We start from the raw sequence: 9,382 nt of genomic DNA on the forward strand, positions 1-9,382 counted from the left end.
ATTTTGTGTGGAAATTCTTTGTGATCATTCTAACTGGGATTCCTTACTATGAGATTTTTGGAAGAGGTAATTTGTCTTGGATTTTCATGTTGCCCCTGTTTTTGTGCTAAAATGTGCATATGTGTAGTTACTTGGTCAAGTGTTAATGTGGGCCTGGAGCTGGTAGTGTGGATATTTATTACCTATCAGTTGAAGAATCTAAAAGAACTACAAAGATGTGGATGAGGATATGCTTACTAGTTGGCACTAGGAGAGAGGTGAACAGGGAACATTTGGGCCTTGTGGACTGTGATCTTTTCCTTTTGGCAATGGGAGCTGGACAAACTTGGAAGTTGAACAGATTTGGAAGTGTGGGTTGAGTGATGGGTCATGAAGGACCTTTATGTGTTGGCAGCTGGACCCAGGTTAATTGGGTTATCATTTATTTTTCTTTAGAAATTTCAAACACTTAATGTGAAAACTACAATTAATTGTTGTCACCATCCCCATCCTATCATTCTGTGAAACATTTAACACTGAACTGCACCAGACTTTTTTTCACTGTATTTTTATACTCATAGCATATTTACATATATGTTACTTAGGTATTTGTAGAAAGTTTATTAATACGTTGTATGCTTTTTTCTCTAAACAGAATTATCAAATTTTGATTTTTCTTGAGCCATTCTTCACTCCGTTCTGGATGGTATGTGTCCATTTTTTTTCTTTTTCTGAGAAATGTGAATTTATTTCAATTACATTATTCCCTTTGCATTTCTCATCTTTTTTTTAAATTTCATTGAGCTTGTGTACATTTCATAAAACAGTTCTTAATCAAATTTAGAGCCCCCCATCTATGCTCCTCCCAACCCCCTACCAGACCTCATGTATTCCAGTATACATGTTAAGTCATATCCAGTCAAGCATTTATACCCAGATGTCCTTCAGGGCAAATTCATCCATTGGAGTCCAGTTCACCTATCTAGAGATTGTTGGTATGGCCTACTATTCCTCACCCAGTAGTGATCAGTCTCCAGTAATTCCCAACATGCCACCCATTTCCCTTGCTCCACTCTGGGCCCTTGCCTGATTGAGTTGGCATGGGTCCTGTGCTCAATGCCACCATTTCCATAAGTTCATATGTGCAGGCTTTCAGTGGCCTGAAAAACCTCTGCTTCCCTGTGCTCATGGACCAATCCTAGTTCTTACAGTCTTTCCATCCCTTCTTCAGCAATGATCCCTGAGGCTTGGGGTGGAGAATCCTATCCAAGGACACACATTTTTCAGTCTCTTATTCTTTAAATATTGGTCAGTTGCAGCCTTTTGTGTGTATTGTGCTTTGTTGTATAAGGAGGCTTCACTGGTGAGAGCTGAGGGATGTGCTAGTTTTCATCTTTTTTGGGGGGAGGGAATACTAATGAGTTCATTGGGCAGGCTAACAGAGCCCCCCATTTATGGCTGCACTGGAAAGTCCACACTCAAATATAGATCCTGTGTCTTCCCAACAGCCATACAAAATGGCAAGAGAGATGCCTTATGGATTTTTCGGCTTGTATATCCTTAGCCCCTCACCAACATACACCTAAAGTCACCTGATTGGGTGGGAGGGGTAACTGACTCCCCCCTCAACTCCTTAATGAGCATGGAAAGGAGGTGTGACTATAGCTTACCAGCATAGTGGTAAGAGGACACTTCCAGGTAACACTCCATCACTTCCTCCTGCTCTTAAACTCTTTTAGCCAACCTCTTCCACAAAAGTCCCTGAGCCTTGAAGAGAGTGATAGGTGTAGGATGATCTTCCTCCCATTGTAACAAGACACTGAACTTTTGGGTCTCTGCATCATCTATTTTCCATGGGCTATTGGTCCATTTCAGTGGTATTTCATCTACTATAAAAACAGAACCAGAAAGAAGCAAGAACATCTAAACAGTGACTGTTATAATAACTTTACCTGTGGGTGTAAACACAAGTGCTTGGATGGTACTTTAGCACATGCATCACACACATCTAACAAAACAAATGCCTATAACCTCCCCAGGAGTAGCCATTGTATCCAATTAAAATTTTGCTGTTGTAAATACATTAGACATGTCACAATTGCGCCAGCAGGAACATCTCGTTTGGCATGCTAATAGTGCAGCATTCAGGAGTCCGTAATTCAGAAGAATTATAGGGGAAAATTCTACCCCAGTCATCTGCATAGTGCCTTCTGGCACTATGAAAGCCACTGATCCAGCATTTGGAGTCTTTCATTCTCTTGATCTTGGCCAATCCGACTGGGGTGAGATGGAATCTTACAGTGGTTTTTATCAGCATTTTTCCAATTACTAAGTTTGTTGAGCACTTTTTAAGGTGCTTCTTAGACACTTTTATTTCTCCGTTTGAGAACTCTCTATTTAGGTCTATTGCCCATATTTTTCTTAGGTCCTTTATTTCCTTATTTCTTTCTTTCTTGAGTTCTTTGTATATTCTGGTTATTAATCCTCTGTTGGATGTGTAGCTGGTGAACATTTTCTCCCACTCAGTGTGTTTCCTCTTCCTGTCTTAGCTGTTTCTTTCACTGTACAGAAACTTTGTAAGTTAATGAGGTACCACTTACTGATTGTTGATCTTAGCACCTGATGTCTGATTTAGACTCTTCCTATACATATATCTTGGCAGCTTCCACCTATGGTTTCTTCTAACAGTTCCCAAGTAAGTATTAACAAACTTTGTAAGTTAATGAGGTCCCACGTACTGATTGTTGATCTTAGTGCCTGGTGTCTGTTTTAGAAAGACCTTTCCTATAGGTATATCTTGGAGGCTGACACCTATGTGTTCTAACAGTTTCCAAGTTTCAGATTTTATATTGAGGTCTTTGATCCATTTGGAGTTGACTTTTGTGCAGGGTGAAAGATAAGGGTTGTTTCAACTTTTCTGCAGGTGGAGATTCACTTTTGCCAGTACCATTTGAAAGATGCTATCTTTCCTCCAGTGTGTGTTCTTAGGCACCTTTGTCAAATACGAGGTGGCTGAAATTATATGAACTGATGTTTGAGTCTTCGATTGTGTTCCATTGATCTACGTGTCTATTTTTGTGTCAATACTATGCTGTTTTTATGACTATAGCTCTGAAATATAATCTGATATCTGGCATGGTGGTCTCCCCAGCATTTTTCTTTTTGCCCAAGATTGTTTTGGCTATCCAGGGTTTTTCGTGATTCGATATGAATCTTAGGGTGATTTTGTCAAGCTCTCTGAAGAATGACATGGGTACTTTGATTGGGATTGCATTGAATCTATAAATTGGTTTTGGTAAGATGGTCATTTTTGCAATATTGATTCTACCAATTCATATGCATGATAGGTCTTTCCATTTCCTACTGTCTTCCTCTATATCTTTCTTTAAAGGTTTGAAATTTTCATTGTAGAGATCTTTAATGTCTTTGGTCAGGTTTCTTCCTAAGTATTTTATTTTTTTAAGGCTATTGAGAATGGGAGGGCTTCCTCCGGTGCTTATGCTTATTGCTTGTTATTGGTATACATATAGGCTCCTGAGTTTATAAGTTGATTTTTTTCTGCCACTTTACTAAAAGTATTAATCAATTCTAACAGTTTTTTAGTGGAATTTTTGGAATCTCTTATGTATAATATCATCTGCAAATAGGGATAATTTGACCTCTTCTTTTCCAATTAGTACTCTTTTAAAGTCCTTCTCTTGTCTATTGCTCCAGAAAGAGTTTCAAGCATTATTTGAAAAGGAGTGGAGATAGTGGACAGCCCTGCCTAGTTCCTGATTTTAATGGGAATGCTTCCAATTTTTCTCTATTTGGGATGATGTTGGTTATGTGTTTGTTGTATATAGTTTTAATTATGTTGAGGTATGTTCCATCCAAACCAATTCCTTCTAAGACTTTTAACATGAATGCATGTTGGATTTTGTCCAATGCCTTTTCTGCATTTATTGAGATGCCCATGTGTTTTTTGTCTCTAAGTACATCTATATGTTTTATTACGTTTATTGATTTATGTATGTTGAACCATCCCTGGATCTCTGGAATAAAGCCGACTTGATGGTGGTGGATGATCTTTTTGATGTGCATCTGTATGAGTTTTGCAAGTATTTTGTTGAGTATCTTTGCATCTATGTTCATTAAGGATATGGGTCTGTAGCTTTTTTATTTGTTGTATCTTTGCCTGGTTTGGGGATTAGAGTAATACTGGCTTCATAGAAGAAGTTTGGGAGTTCTCCCTCTGTTTCTATCTTTTTTAATAATTTAAACAGTATTGGTTGTAGATTTTCTTTGAATGTCTGGTCTGTCTGGGCCTGGGCTTATTTTAGTCAGGATGTTTTGCATTATCAATTTCCTTATTTGTTATGGGTCTGTTTAGGCTGTTTATCTCCTCTTGGTTTAACTTTAGTAGTGGCAATAATTATGGAAATTCATCCGCTTCTTTTAGATCTTCAAATTTAATGGAGTATAGATTTTTTAAAGTATTCCCTTAAATGCTTTGGATTGAGGGGGTTGTTGTAATGTTCCCCCTTTCATCTCTGAGTTTGTTTATTTGGATTTTCTCTTTCTTTTGGTAAATTGGGCTTAGGGTGTTTAACCTTTCAAAGAACCAGCTTTTAGATTCATTGATTTTTGTATTGTTTACTTTGTTTCTATTTCATTAGTTTCTTCTCTGTGTTTTGTTATTCTTGTCTACTGAGTTTGGGGTCTGTTTATTAATGCCTTTCCAGAGTCTTGAGTTATACTATCAAGTCATTTACATGTGCTTTTTCTGATTTTTTGATGTAGGCACTAAGAGCCATAAATTTCTTTTTTAGGACTGCTTTTAGGGTGTCCCAGAGATTTTGTTGTATTGTGTTCTCATTTTCATTTCATTCCAGGCATACTTTTATTTCTTTCTTAATTTCTTCTTTGACCCATTCATGACTCAGGAGTGTGTTGTTTAATCTCCATGAATTTGTGTATTTACTAAGGCTTCTTTTGCTGTTGATTATAAGCTTTGTGGTCTGATAGAATGCATGGAATTCTTACAGTTTTTTGTATTTGTTGACATTTTTTTGTGCCCCAAAATGTGTTCAATTTTAGAATAACTTGTATGACCTGCTGAGTAGGAAGTGTATTCTTTGTTGGTTGGGTGCAATATATATGTAAGGTCCATTTGTGACCCGGAAGATGTTCCTCTGACCCTGTGATGACAAGCCATGGACCCACCTCCTTCCCACGCTCTGCAAAGAAGCCACTCCCCTTCCCTCTTCCAGCCAATCAGTTGACTATAGCCACTTACAAGGGAGGGGCTAAGGGTATAAAAGCTGGGAAAACCACGAGGGTGGTCTCTCACCATTTTGTAAGAGTATGCTGAGGGGATCACCATACTAGATCTCAAATTATATTACAGAGCTGTAGTCAGAAACACAGCATGGTACTGGCACAAAAATTGACACATATCAATGGACTACAATAGATGGTCCAAACATGAGTTCATATAATTTCAGCCACCTGATATTTGAGTAAGGTGTTAAGAATACACAATGGGGGAAAGAGCATCTTCAACAAGTGGTGCTGGCAAAACTGGATCTCCACCTGCAGAAAAATGAAACTTCACCCTTATCTTTCACCCTTCACAAAAGTCAACTCCAAATGCATCAAAGATCTCAATATAAAACCAAAACTGCTAGATCTCATTATTAAACATGGAAACTACTAGAAGAAAGCATAGGCAGCACCCTTCAAGATTTAGGCATAGGAAAGGAGTTTCTAAACCAGACACCAGTTGTTCAGGCACTAAGGTCAAAAATCAATAAGTGGGACCTCATTACCTTACAAAGCTTCTGTACAGCAAAACAACTAAGGAAGGGAAGAGAAAACCCACTGAATGGGAGAAAATCTTCACCAGATACACATCCAACAGAGGGTTAATATCCAGAATATACAAAGAACTCAAAAAAGAAAGAAAGAAGATAAACAACCCAATAAAAAGATGGGCGATAGACCTAAACAGAGTTCTCAAATGAACAAATAAAAATGTCTAAGAAGCACCTTAAAAAGTGCTCAATGGCCAGGCATGGTGGCACACGCCTTTAATCCCAGCACTCGGGAGGCAGAGGCAGGCAGGTCTCTGTGAGTTCGAGGCCAGCCTCGTCTCCATAACGAATCCAGGCCAGCTAGGGCTACAGGGAGACCTTGTCTCAAAAAGACCCAAAAAAAGTGCTCAACATCTTTAGTAATTAGAAAAATGCAAATCAAAACCACTCTAAGATTTCATCTTACCCCAATCAGATTGGCCAAGATCAAGAGAACAGAAGACTCCAAATGCTAGAGTGGATGTGGAGAAAGAGGAAAGCTCATTCACTGCTGGTGGGAATGCAAACTCATACAACCACTATGGAAAGCAGTGTGGAGAACCCTCAAAAAACTAAAAATGAACCTACCATATGATCCAGTGATACCACTCCTTGGCATATACCCAAAGGACTCATCGTACTGTAGAGATACCTGTATATCCATGTTTGTAGCTGCTCTCTTCACAATAGGTAAGAAATGGAAACAACCTAAATGTCCCTCAACTGACAAATGGTTAATGAAAATGTGGTACATCTATTCAATGGAGTTCTATGCATCAGTAAGGAAAGATGAAATTTGCAGGTAAATGGACGGAGCTAGAAGGTGTTATACTAAGTGAAGTAACACAAATTCAGAAAAGCAAGTGACATATGTTTCCGCTCATTTGTGGATTGTAGCACCAATCCCTTATTTGTGAGTATATAAATTCTGAAGTAACACCAGGAGACAGGAAAAGGCAAAAGACACATAGAGGTAAAGGAAAATAAACAACCTGAAAGGGTGATAGTAGGGAAGAGATGCTGTCTGAGAGAGGTGGGGGAATTATGAGTAATCAGCAGGGAGGAGAGGAGGGAGGGACACACAAGGGACCATGGTTTGGAGGAAGGAGGGAAGTCAGGAATGGAAAGATGGTGGGAGCCGAAAGGTATTGGGGGGAGGGTTGGAATAATGGGAGCACTGTGACTAGGAAGGGAGGGAAGAGGGAGGCAGGCTGGGAGAAAAAAGAGTAGAGATGAGTCAATCTCGGGGGGCTAGGAAGCCTAGAGGGAAAATGGTTCCCTAGAAATCCTATGAGAAATGTACATAGTGTACGAACATTTTATATATATATATAGCTTGAAAGGGAATGCAGTGCCAGATAGAAGAGGCCTCCCTTAGAGGGACAAACATGCCATACAGCACTCATAAAAGAAACTTCTTTTTGCAATAGATGGAGGCCACTGCAGAGTTGCACATGTGGTCAGCCATAGAGAACATACACCTGGGAGATGCCCAGCACTAGGTGACATATCTGCAACCAAATTGCTACAACCAAGGCTCATGCAGCATAGCAGAATAAGGGGTAGAGAAAGGGCTAATGCAGCCCTCAATTCTCACCAGTAAGGCTTCCATGTACATCACAGTACATTGCACACAGAAGGCCTCAACTGGCCAAGTTTTGGAGAATAATAGACTGTAGAGTGTAGGATGGGACTCCTATATGGACCCTCACCCACCCACAGCTCAGGGTCCATTGTGGAAGAGGAGATGGAAAGATTGTTAGAGCCAGTGCTGTTTCATGAACATATGAGCTGGAGGCTTCCAGGCCAATGGAGGCTTGCTCATGTGCACCTGTGGCAGTGATGGCATGCAATAGAGGACCCATGTCAGTTCAATTAACCAAGGGCCCAAAGGGGAGGGGAGCAATAGGTGGCATGTCAGCACTAGATTGAGAACTATTTGAGACTTGTTGCTACTGGGTGAGGGAGAGTATGACTTACATACAACCGCTGGATGGCCTGACTAGACTCCAATGGACACATTTACACAAGAAAAAATAGCTGGTATTGATATACTACAAGATGAGTTGAGCTCAGAGGGTAGGAGTTACCATTTTTCCTGAAACATGGAATGAGAAACTTCTCACATTCCTTCTACGCAGTTCCATACTGTTCGTTGAACTGAAGACCATACTTAAACATTCAGTTGTCTTTTTAAATATTTTATTTATTATTTTTATTTTATGTGTATGCATGTATTGTCTGCATGTAGGCAAGTGCACCCAGGTCGTGCAATGCCCACAAAAAATAGAAGAGACTGTCAGATCCCCTGGAACTGGAGTTATGGACAGTTGTTAGCTGCCAGGTGGGTGCTGGGATTCGAACCCGGGTCTTTTCCAAGAACAACCAGTGTCCTTAACTGCTGAGCCATTTCTCCAGTCCCTGAAACATTCAGTTCTAAAGTTGATTAGCTCATGATGTTGCAAAACTTGCCCCAGGTACAATTCCTGAACTAATAATACTTCTAAATGATGAGGACAAGATGGTAGTCAATAAGCTGCTGTTGTAGTCTGTAAACATTCCAAAAGGAAATTTCCAGTTATACCATCACACTTTCCTCCAATGCCTATTATATACAGCATATAGAATATAAATGATGTAGAATTATCTTCTTGTACTTCTAGAGTTTACAGATCCTCTCTCATCATTGTGAATTCTTGTTGAGTGTCTTTAAAACTGGAGGCATTTCTGCCCTCATGAAAATGTTTGGTTCACCAGCAGATTTTGTATTGTCTATGACATCAAAACTGTGAACAACCTTTTACGCTGTCATTAGGATATCATTATCTTCGGGTTTCTTAAGAATCTCCAGGATGCTACAACTAAAAAGAAGTCTATATCACTACCAGGCTGGCTACAGAAAATTGCTGTTTTACTCAATAAAATAAATTCTTGGATATTAGGACACACTATTTTCAGATTTTAGCAAGAATGCAAGATGACTGCTGGAGAATTGATTTAGGCCTAAAGACCACTTACTACACTAGCAAAAGACCTAGGTTTTTTTCTCAGAACACATATAATGACTCATAACCATCTATTACTGCAGTTCAAGGGGCTCCAATGCCCTTTTCTGCACTCCATGGACACTACATCCATATAGTGCACATATATACATGCATGGAAAACATTTGTCCACATAAAATAAAAATAAATGAATCTTATGAAAAAGCATTGGATCATTCTGGCTAGCAGTGAAACCCAAGGTTTAGCAAATGCAATGAGGACCTACAGTCATGGAAACTACTGTGGACCACAAGGAGAGTACGAAAAGTGCTGGCTGGCTGTTCTACTGATAAGCCAGCTATGTTAGCCAGGTGTTAGAACTTCATCTGATAGATCCTAGTGAACATCTTGTTCACAACAGTCTTCGGGTTTCTTAAAAATCTTCAGGATGCTACAACTCAAAAGGAAAAGATGGTAGGTCTTCTTGAGACTCATTAATGTTCAGCTTCTGGGTTCAGATGAAATAAATAGTCACCTAAACAGCTAGCATTCTTTCTAAACTCAATTGTAATAATTACAAGAAA

Source organism: Nannospalax galili, unplaced genomic scaffold (genome assembly GCF_000622305.1).
Source record: "Nannospalax galili isolate Female #2095 unplaced genomic scaffold, S.galili_v1.0 scaffold544, whole genome shotgun sequence".
NCBI lineage: Eukaryota > Metazoa > Chordata > Mammalia > Rodentia > Spalacidae > Nannospalax > Nannospalax galili.